This window comes from Sinocyclocheilus grahami, unplaced genomic scaffold, assembly GCF_001515645.1.
Source record: "Sinocyclocheilus grahami isolate Dianchi unplaced genomic scaffold, SAMN03320097.WGS_v1.1 scaffold66.1, whole genome shotgun sequence".
Classification (NCBI taxonomy): Eukaryota; Metazoa; Chordata; class Actinopteri; order Cypriniformes; family Cyprinidae; genus Sinocyclocheilus; species Sinocyclocheilus grahami.
Window position 1 is genome coordinate 268310 of NW_015505245.1, and position 10379 is coordinate 278688.

At 38.1% G+C, this 10379-nt stretch overlaps 1 protein-coding gene across 1 annotated transcript in view; it reads right to left on the reverse strand.

Annotated features, from left to right (window-relative positions):
- Positions 1-5199, reverse strand: part of LOC107585030 (parvalbumin-7-like) — a 45603-nt gene extending 40404 nt beyond the window's left edge. Inside the window, exon 1 of the mRNA XM_016271845.1 lies at positions 5066-5199. The gene's annotated coding sequence lies outside the window, so the exon portion shown is untranslated. The remainder of the gene's footprint in view (positions 1-5065) is intronic.
- Positions 5200-10379: the final 5180 nt, after the last annotated feature.

Below are 10379 nucleotides of genomic sequence, written 5' to 3' on the forward strand. Positions count from 1 at the left end.
TGATTGCTCTCCTCACAAATCAACTCTTTCTTGTTTTTGTTTCATGCTCTCTGTGCCTTGCCCTGGACTTTTATGTCACTTCCTGTCTCCCGTGGTGTTTGTAGTCAGTTTGTAGTCCGTTTGTTCATTGGTTCCCCTTGATTAGTCTCCCCAGGTGTGTCTTATCTTGTTAAGCTTGTTATTCCCCTGTGTGTATATATAGCCCTAGTTTTTCTTTAGTTCCTTGTGAGTTGTTGAATGTAATGGCTGTCTGTTTGCCAGTCATTCTGTTCTTTGTTCCCTTTGGTTTTTGCCTTATTGTTTGTTCTAGTTTTTCCATGAAATACCAGCAGATCCTTGCCTCTGCCTGTTTTCCACAGCTTTTCCACAACGTTACAGCTTTTCACTGGCATGTCTCTTTGACTAGTGCATCTTTGAGCCTATATTTAGTATAAGTAAAATACTTAAGTACTGTTAAAATCAGATACTCTGAGACTTTTACTCAAGTTGTTTTGGAATTGGTGACTTGTAACGTGTAGTGGAGTAATTTTCACTGTAAGGTATCTGTACTTTTACTCAAGTATGGTTTTTAGGTACTCTTTTACACCTCTGATTATTACCTTATCAATACTGGAAAATAAGTCTAAACCTAATCATGATCCATCCTTAATGGGAACCTCATAAATTAAACGAGTCTGATGAAGACACTCACAAGTAAAACTAGACTGAAATCAAATCCATTAGTGTGTACTGCAGTGGTCTGCTGTATAGTTATCAGACCGTTTGACCTTGAATGAGCATGTGATCAGGCGTAAATGGTTAAAGGGAATCTAAACCTGAATTTGTGGAAAATCTAGGGGTTCTGACAGCTCAAATATTGAGTTATGACTCAGAATCAGCCTTCTGCTTTGTGAATGTGACTGGAAGCAGAAAACTGTGACACTCTTCTGTATGTGCAGCTGTGGCCACAAATGTGCTTCTGTATGTGTGTGCATTCAAACAGATGTGTACGTGCAGTCACTAACAATAAAGGAATAGGACTAACTTTCTCCCGTGGAATGCAAAGGTGAACGTTTTTTAAACCATTTTATACAGCAGATGTCTGAAAAACAGACCACTTCAGTCATTTCATGATCATTTTCACCTCTGTTAGCTAAAGAGTTGAAGCCTTGAAATATAATTCATATGAACAATTTTTATGATGGTGTCATTTAATGTTATTAGAAATAAATAAGTACAAATAATTTTTGTCATGTGGGTCTAAAATGTGAGTAAACAACGCATATCTGCACCATATCCTCCTAATCACAAGTCACTTCAGCTTTAATTAGTATGCATGAGTTCTGGATGAGACATCGGCCATAATTGTTTTGATCGCTTTACGTGAGGCCTCTAATGCGGGCTGAAATAACGCAGACCTCACAAAGTCTTGCATCAATTAATCTATCATTTCAAGACTGTCACAGCAGTACAGCACATTAATTAATCTCCAGAAAGCCTCAATGAATGATGTGTGTGTATGAGTGAGAGAGAGAGAAAGAAAGAAAGAAAGAAAGAAAGATAGACAGAAACAGATCGTGAGAGATAGGTGGCTGTTGAGTTTTATCTAAAAGCTGCCCACGTATGAGAGAAATTCAAACATACACACACCATCCCACACACACCAACATTGCATTCTCTATCTGCCAATACTCAATTAGTGTCAGCTGTCCAATCTCGACTGCTCTCGCATCCAAAAACACACACATACGCAATTACACACACACTCAATGTCTATCTGTTCATCCAAGATTGCATGAGCAAACACACACACCCAAACCACACACAGTTAATGGCCCATAACTACGAAAAACGAATTCAAATTCAAAGAAACAACAGAAAATGTGTCATATTCTTTGTTTAAATCTTCTATCATGGCAACTGTTAAAGTCCCCTAACTAGGTTAGTTCAACCAAAAATGAAAATTCTGTCATTAATCACTCACCCTCATGTCTTTCCAAACCCACAAGACCTTCTTTCATCTTCAGAACACAAATTTGGATATTTTTGATGAAATTCGAGAGCTTTCTGACCCTCCATAGACAGCAATGCAACTGACATGTTCAAGGCCCAGAAAGGTAGTAAAGACATCATTAAAATAGTCCATGTGACATCAGTGGTTCAACCTTAAAATTATGACACTCTCGTGAACATGTGTTGAAGTCTGACACAGAAGAGAAGAAATTGTTGAATAGTTATTTGTGTTTTCTTAGCACACAAAACGTATTCTCGTAGCTTCATAAAATTAAGGTTGAACCACTGATGTCACATGGACTATTTTAACAATGTCCTAACTACCTTTCTGGGTCTTAAACGTGTCAGTTGCATTGCTGTCTATGGAGGATCAGAAAGCTCTCGGATTTCATCAAATTTGTGTTCTGAAGATGAACGAAGGACTTAAGGTTTGGAACGACATGAGGGTAAGTCATTAATTTCAGAATTCTCATTTTTGGTGAACTATCCCTTTAATTTGAGACTTTAAGTCGACATTAACTCTTCTTTATGTGCCCAAACATCTTTAAGCAAGTCATGAACACATTAATTATATCGTTGCAAAATGTAAACTGTATTATCACCCATCTCTGCTCTATAATGCATAAAGTTATGCATATTATAAACATCAACATCAAGATTGTCTGTAAAGCTGCTCTGAAACAATATGAATTGTAGAAAGAGATATATAAATACATTTGACTTGACTTGTTTGGTGGACCACTGGCAGACAATGAGAGCGTTTCAAAAACAGTCAAACACAATCATTGGTTCTGTCAACTGATGTGCGCCAGCAGTCATGTGATGTGCTGCAGGAAGTGCATTAAGTCTACAAGGACGTACGGTGCTTTATTTGTCATTTTAGGTTTTGCAAGGGAGCTCAGAAGGATTTTTATGGGCTCCAGAACAGTTCTTTATCAGTCTTTGTGGCATTATGTCACCAAAAAAGTGTGGACTCACAGATGGACTGCACCTCTGGGACAGAATCGTTCCATTTGGTACCGCTAGCGGCGCAGAAATTAAACATTTCACCTCTAAATCAAGACGACAGCATGCAGGAAACACACCAGGGAAAATATACATGAAAAGAAAGATTAGTTCAAGGAACCACACTGGTAATCTCTGGTGGATGGTTAATCCAATCAAAAGGGTTAAATGGCCAAAAATGTGCAAGAGACTGAGCATGTGTGACTGATTTGGTTCATTAGCCAGAGCAGGCATCCTGCAGGAGTAATGCATCTTTTACTCACACACACACTCATGCACACTTTGTGCCATCACTGCAAAATGGCTGTAATATTTTTGCTATGCTATCCATTTAGCTAACATGCTAACCCCATTCCAGCAGTCCCCACACACCCTGACAGCGTGTATCAGAGAGTATTTGAACCCAAAGACATGTTACTGCACCAGGACCGGAGCAGCACTAATGCAGCCAAGCTCTTCTCCTCATTCTGTGTCATTTATGTGAGTCCGTCCCTCTCTTTTTGTGCTAGTTCAATCTCCAGTTTGTGCAATTACAACATCTGGACTATAAGAAAAGCTGTATGTGGAGGTTTTGCTTATACATTGTGACCACAAGGATGATAAAACCTGATATCACCAACATTGCGGGTACAGTCGCCTTAATATACACGATATATTAATATTCGCCTTAATCACACACAATATATATATGTATGTGTGTGTTTGTTTGTATGTATGTATGTATGTGTGTGTATGTGTGTATATGTATGTATATATATATATATATGTGTGTGTGTGTGTGTGTGTGCGTGTGTGTGTGTGTGTGTGTGTATATATATATATACACCTTGCTACATGTACTGTGTTAGGCTAACCGAGACTTGTCATTTGCACTTATATATTGTTGCGCTCTTGTTAGTTTTGACTGCTTTTATTGTCCTCATTTGTAAGTCGCTTTGGATAAAAGTGTCTGCTAAATGACTAAATAAATAAATAATAAAAGGACTATATAATGTCTTAAAGAACATCTAAATATAATAACAAGGTTTATGTAAGGGTTATGCTTGGACTTACTAAAATTAGCTCAGTATAAAACAACAGATGTCAATGAAAAGTCCTTGAGTGCATGCATATGCTGAGAGATGAAAAATGCTCAATTAGAAAAGTGACATAAAGGTAAATCAACTGATGCAGACGACAATTATTACGGGAATATTATTTGGCACAATATCGTTTATCTCAGTACCTTTATAGTAGAATCAGCATCCGTTTATGAATGAGATCAATATGCATTCAGAGAACCGAACTAAATAGAAACGACACTCCAACATCAGAGATGGACAGAAAGAATTAAAGAAAGACAGACAGACAGAGAGATAAATATACAGCTGGATAGCTAAAAGGACAGAAAGACAGAACAATAGACAGATAGAATGACTGATATACAGGATGATAGAAAGACAGATATAGATAGCTATATAGACAGAATGAAAGAATGGTAGATAGATAGATAGATAGATAGATAGATAGATAGATAGATAGATAGATAGATAGATAGATAGCGTGCTCTATGTCACATTGCCTTCATCATTGTGGTGAAGTTTAAATCACTTTTTAATGAGCGATTCATCAAGTTCATCTGTAAGTGTCTTCATAAAACTCTGCACACTTTTTTCATTTTACAGTCCCATTTTCACTAGATTTGATCTATTACATTTTCAGGAATGCTGTACAAGCTCTCTCATCACACACACACACACACACACACACACACAGTGCGGAGGGCTGGCAGAGCTCAGCTGTGGTTTGTGAATGGGATATTACATGAAGATGATGTTGCAGCCACGTTGACTTTGATATGAGACGACCACCTCTTTCTGTCTTTCTGCATCCTCTAGATCTATTTTAATCTTCTTCATACTTAATAATTGACCCTTTTTTCTCCCAGTTTTCATTATACTTTCTGTCTCACTTCCTTTAAGACTCTCGCACTTGTTCTCCTTTCTGTCTCCATCCCATCAAACAGTTCCTTGTTTTATCATCACATAACTCTTCCATGTGTGGTAGCAGAGCATGCCTGGAGTCTTACCTGCTGTAGAGTGAGCTGGAGTCCCAGGTTCAGCTGGAGGTTCAGGTCTGCAGAGGAACGAGACCGGCAACACACAGACAGACACCAAACCGAACTGGAGCTTGAGCACACCAAAGAGAGAGAGAGAGAGAGAGAGAGAGAGAGAGAGAGAGAGGGCGAGAGAGAGAGACAAGAGAGGGAAAAAGAGAGAGACAGAGAGAGAACAGCACACCAAAGAGAGAGAGAGAGAGAGAGAGAGAGAGAGAGAGAGAGAGAGAGGGCGAGAGAGAGAGACAAGAGAGGGAAAAAGAGAGAGACAGAGACAGAACACTGACTAGTTGGAGGTGAGATGAAGGGGAGAGAGAGAGAGTGAGAGGAAGATAAACGGACAGACAGAGAGAAGAGGAGGGGCTTAAATCGGAAAGGAGGGACCGTGCAATACCGTAAGAAAAGCAGTGGGAATCAGTGAATGAATGAAGGACCGACTCAATGAATGAATGACAGAATAATTAAACGACCAATTAAATGACCAAATTACCTACTGAAGGAATGAACAAGGGAATAAACAAATGAGCTAAATGAAATAATGAACAAATGACCTAAAGAATGAATGCATGAATGAATGGACAAATTACTAATAAATGACCCCCCCCCCAAAAAAACACTATTGACCTAATGAGCAAATGACTGAATGAAATAACATAATAAACAAACAACAAGGTAAATGACTAAGTGAATAAATGAAAAAAATGAATGACCACATAAGATTTTGATCATCCAATAATAATGAATTACGAATGATTGACAAAATGAATATGGTGAAGAAACAACAAATTAATTAATTAACGAATAACTGTATTAATTAATATGTGAATTAATGAATGCATCCATGAACAAACAATTTAATATCTGAATAAATGAACAAACAAATAAACAAACAAGTTAATTCAAACAAAATATGATCAGATCAATCTAAAAGCAAAAGAACTTGTAAAGTCCCTTAAAGTCATTATTTACTCTCCAAGTTTTTCAGGTCCAAGTTGTTTGGACCCTAACATTAGGATTTTTTGGATGAACTATCAAGTGTCCTGCATGTTTTAACAATTTTCTCCTTATTAAAATATCATAGTAGCTTTGAATGCATCTCCTGCAGAGTTTCAGAAGAGATCTCAACAGTGTCTCAAACTGTGCTATTCATTCTTCAAGTTAAAAATTCTGCTATCCAAAGTCAAAGATTTCAATATGAACTCAAACCTAACTCTTCAAATTATTTCAAGATTAAATGACATGAGCACCATGCTATCCACATTAATCTAATAACTCCTTACTTTGTGTCTAAATTTTCTTCTCCTAAGGAATTTTAGGAGGAAAATGTAATACCTAAATGAGACACAACTGAAAATGAAATCTCCTGAGATATGAAAGAACAATCCAGAAGGCTCTGAGTAAACCCCCAGGAAAATTATTTTTTTGAGGAGGTGATGAAACAAGGATTAATCAACAGCACAAAAAAGACAAAAATTCGCTGAGCGTAGAAGAATGACTAGCAAACACGAGGGACGAATCCCCAGGAGGGGTACAGAGAGCAGCAAATGATTCCAAATCATAATAGGACAACCCAAAGGCACAAACACAATTATTTCTAAATTGTATAAAGCATAAACAAGAGGCTGAATGTGTGAGCGAGTTTCAGACAGAAATAAATGTAATTTGTCTTCAAGCATGTGCCTGTTGTGCCTGTTGCTGCCCGTTAGAGTCCAGCAAATGTGCTCCAATGAGCCATACATCACTATCTGTTCTTATCAAAGTGGCAGTGGTGTCTGTATTCAAGAAATAATTCACCCATAATTGAAAATTCTATCATAATTTACTATGTTGTCCCAAACCTAAACAACTTTCTTTTTTTCATGTAAAACATAAGAGGAAATTCTGAATAATGTTGTGCGTAGCTCTAGTTCATAAGTACACATGAACTAGACAATTGCCAACAAAGGGTATATAACAAAGTATTGAGATGAAATTTTGTTATTGACCAAATACTTATTTTCCACCATAATTTGCAAATAAATTCTTTAAAAATCCTACAATGTGATTTTCTGGATTTTTTTTTCTCATTTTGTCTCTCATAGTTGAGGTATACCTATGATGAAAATTACAGGCCTCTCTCATCTTTTTAAGTGGGAGAACTTGCACAATTGGTGGCTGACTAAATACTTTTTTCCCCACTGTATATATATACACACACACACACACACACACACAAATTTGATATAATGACACATTATTCACAAATATCGTTTTAATGAAAATGTAGCAATTTTTTTACTAACAATATAAATAAAGTGATTTTTTTAAACGCTTTTTAAAATATAAGTAAATAAAAATAATATAAATAAAAATACTATGACGATTTTAATATAATTTGCACTTCTGCATCACTAACTTGGTCGCAATAGGTTATAAAACACAACAACCAGTGCTGTTTGCCCTCACTGACATAAATTCTGGTGCACTGCATTTTCATGCATCACAATGACTTTTACATTTATTCTCTGAGTAAAAAAGCAGCTTTTATCCAAAAACTATTTGAATACGTGCAAACGGCAGAGGGGACAACAAACAGAGCAGAGGTGAACTTGAGAACAGCATAGGCCTTAAGGACTCCTTGAATTATTAAAATGTATGTGAAGTGAGTGACATAATCAGCGAGTGCGTCAACTGATCACAGACAACATTGGCTTTTTTCTTCAGTGTTTTTGGTCATTTATTCTTGAGTGGAATGATTTGTGCTGGGTTACTGAGTTTCTCTGGTGTTTAAGAAAGCTTTTAGGTAGCCGGCATTGTAGTCTACTCTACCAGGATCAGGAAACAGTCCTCCATAAAATGCGCTGGACACATCTGAATATTTGGGTTGAACTGTTCTGGAACAGTGTTGTAAATACAACTTAACCACTGATTTCTAGTCGTGTCCTCTTTTGGAAGGCCAAACAAAGTAGTTTCACTTTCACAACGAAACACACCACGGCCTTGAGTGAGAAGAGGCCAGAGGCCTAGAGTGAGCGGAGGCCGGCTTGAGTGAGCAGAGGCGGGCAGGCTTGAGAATGGTGCGGCCGGCGGATTCGATGAAGGAGCGTCTGGCAGGCTTGCGGCAATCACATGTGACGACCCCGGGCTGGACTCCGCTTCGTCCACGGTGAAAGCCGATCCGGCGATCCACAGCGCGAAGTTGAAGTATTTCCTCAGCGACCAGCACGGATCAGCTCTAGGCATGACGAAGCGGATATCATCCTCTTTTGGAAGGCCAAACAAAGTAGTTTCGCTTTCACAATGAAACACACAGCACCTTCACGACATGGCGGCAGCAGCAATACTACAGCGAGAATAAAGTTACGCCTTCTTTCTTTGCGTGAAAATTTGGGCGGGGTTATGCAAATCTTCCCACATCGTGATGTAGACATGTGGGGGCGTGTTAGAAGGAGCCGTTTTAGGTAGGCGTGGTTAACTCTTAACTTTTATAAAGAATATCTCTTTGGATTTGAGACTTTAGTCTTTGCAACTTTACAGATCTTCTTTATGCACCAAGAACTTGTAACACTCCAAAGAGAAAGGAAAAATTGAAATAGCATCATATGACCCCTTTAAGTTACGTTTTAAGCACAGTTGAAATATTGCCAGTGATGTAAAGATTAATAATTAAATTAATAGAGTTTCGCTGTCCTGAGAAGACCTAGTACCTACAAACCAGGGCACAAACGCATTGCTCTGCCCTAAACTTCAGCGCTTAACTCGTACCTCTTGGGGTCGTCTTTTATGACCAGTATAAAAAAAGGCCCTAGCAATAACCAGGTTTCTAGACAAGTCAGTGGTACTTGTCTTCCAGCCCATCAAACAGCTCATCCCTGGGAGTTTTATACACTGTAGAGTGAGCTGGAGTCATGGGTTCAACTGGAGGTTCAGGCCTGAAAAGGAAGTAGACTAGCAACGTACAGACAGACAGCAAACCAAACTCATAACACCTTAGCAACCACACAGCATCGTGGCGGTGAGTTTTGCATCTGCAAAAAAACTGGTTAAATCTGGTTTTATACAAAACAGAGATTCAGGACTAGTGATCATGTTTCTGTGAATTATAAAATCACTGCATTAGAATTTCAAGGTCTTCAAGCAGCTAACTGGGATGAATATCAAAGCACAGAGAGGATGCGGTATCCTTTGGACATCCCATGGGAATTGTAGTCCATTCCAGTTTGCTGAAGAGTCAATTGTGTAGCTCTAGCATGAAGGACAAAGGCTGCATAATTCGCTCTGGATCACACACACTAATGCTCTCAGTGCAACATCAAAGACCATGGCTTAAGCTTCTGAAGAACAGGAAAGGACACATTGCAACACAACATTAGCCCACGTTAGACCTCCAGCAGCATTAATTGCTCTAAAAAATGGCTCTGGAATTTCATGTAACACCGTGTCCTAACTACACGTGTCGCGCCAAGATTCCAGCATCAAGCAATTTGGGTGTCCACACCAGCCGTGGCGCGACAACATGACGCGACAGAATCAATCAAATGTGTGTGTGGGCGGGCTCTCTCTGGAAGCGCACTGCACTCGCAACAAAATGGACAAGTTTATAATCTAAATCATAAATATTAAACCTTTTTAACATCATTAAATGTACATACTGAGTGAGTGATACCATCTTTGTTATGGAACACACTCATTGGTTCGCAGGGAGTTCACAGTTTTAACGTACATCTTTGCTTTAATTTATTTTCAAGATCTGAGGTAAACTATCTGTTGTTGCTTTCAGTATGGCTATAAAGGTCTCACAAAATGATATTCAAAATCACATTAGACATGTTTAACTTTGAATAAAGCACATAATTACCTGAGATTATCTACCCAGGTAGCAATATATATATATATATATATATATATATATACACACACACACACATATATATATACTGTATATATACACTATATTGCCAAAGGTTTTGGGCCTGCCTTTACGTGCACATGAACTTTAATGACATCCCATTCTTAATCCGTAGGGTTTAATATGGAGTTGACCCACCCTTTGCAACTTTGTGCACTGCGCAATTGACACTGAGCATAAGTAATTGACACAGAAATAAGTACATTTACGAAGTTGTGACAGTTCTGTTTTTGCTTTGTCAGTATGGTGTATGGAGTGTAGATTGATGTGGAAAAAAAGTAATTTAAAGCAGTTTAACATAAGGCAGCAACATAACAAAACGTGGAAAAAATAAAGGGGTATGAATACTTTCGCAAGGCATTGTATATATATTTACACACACACACACACACACACACA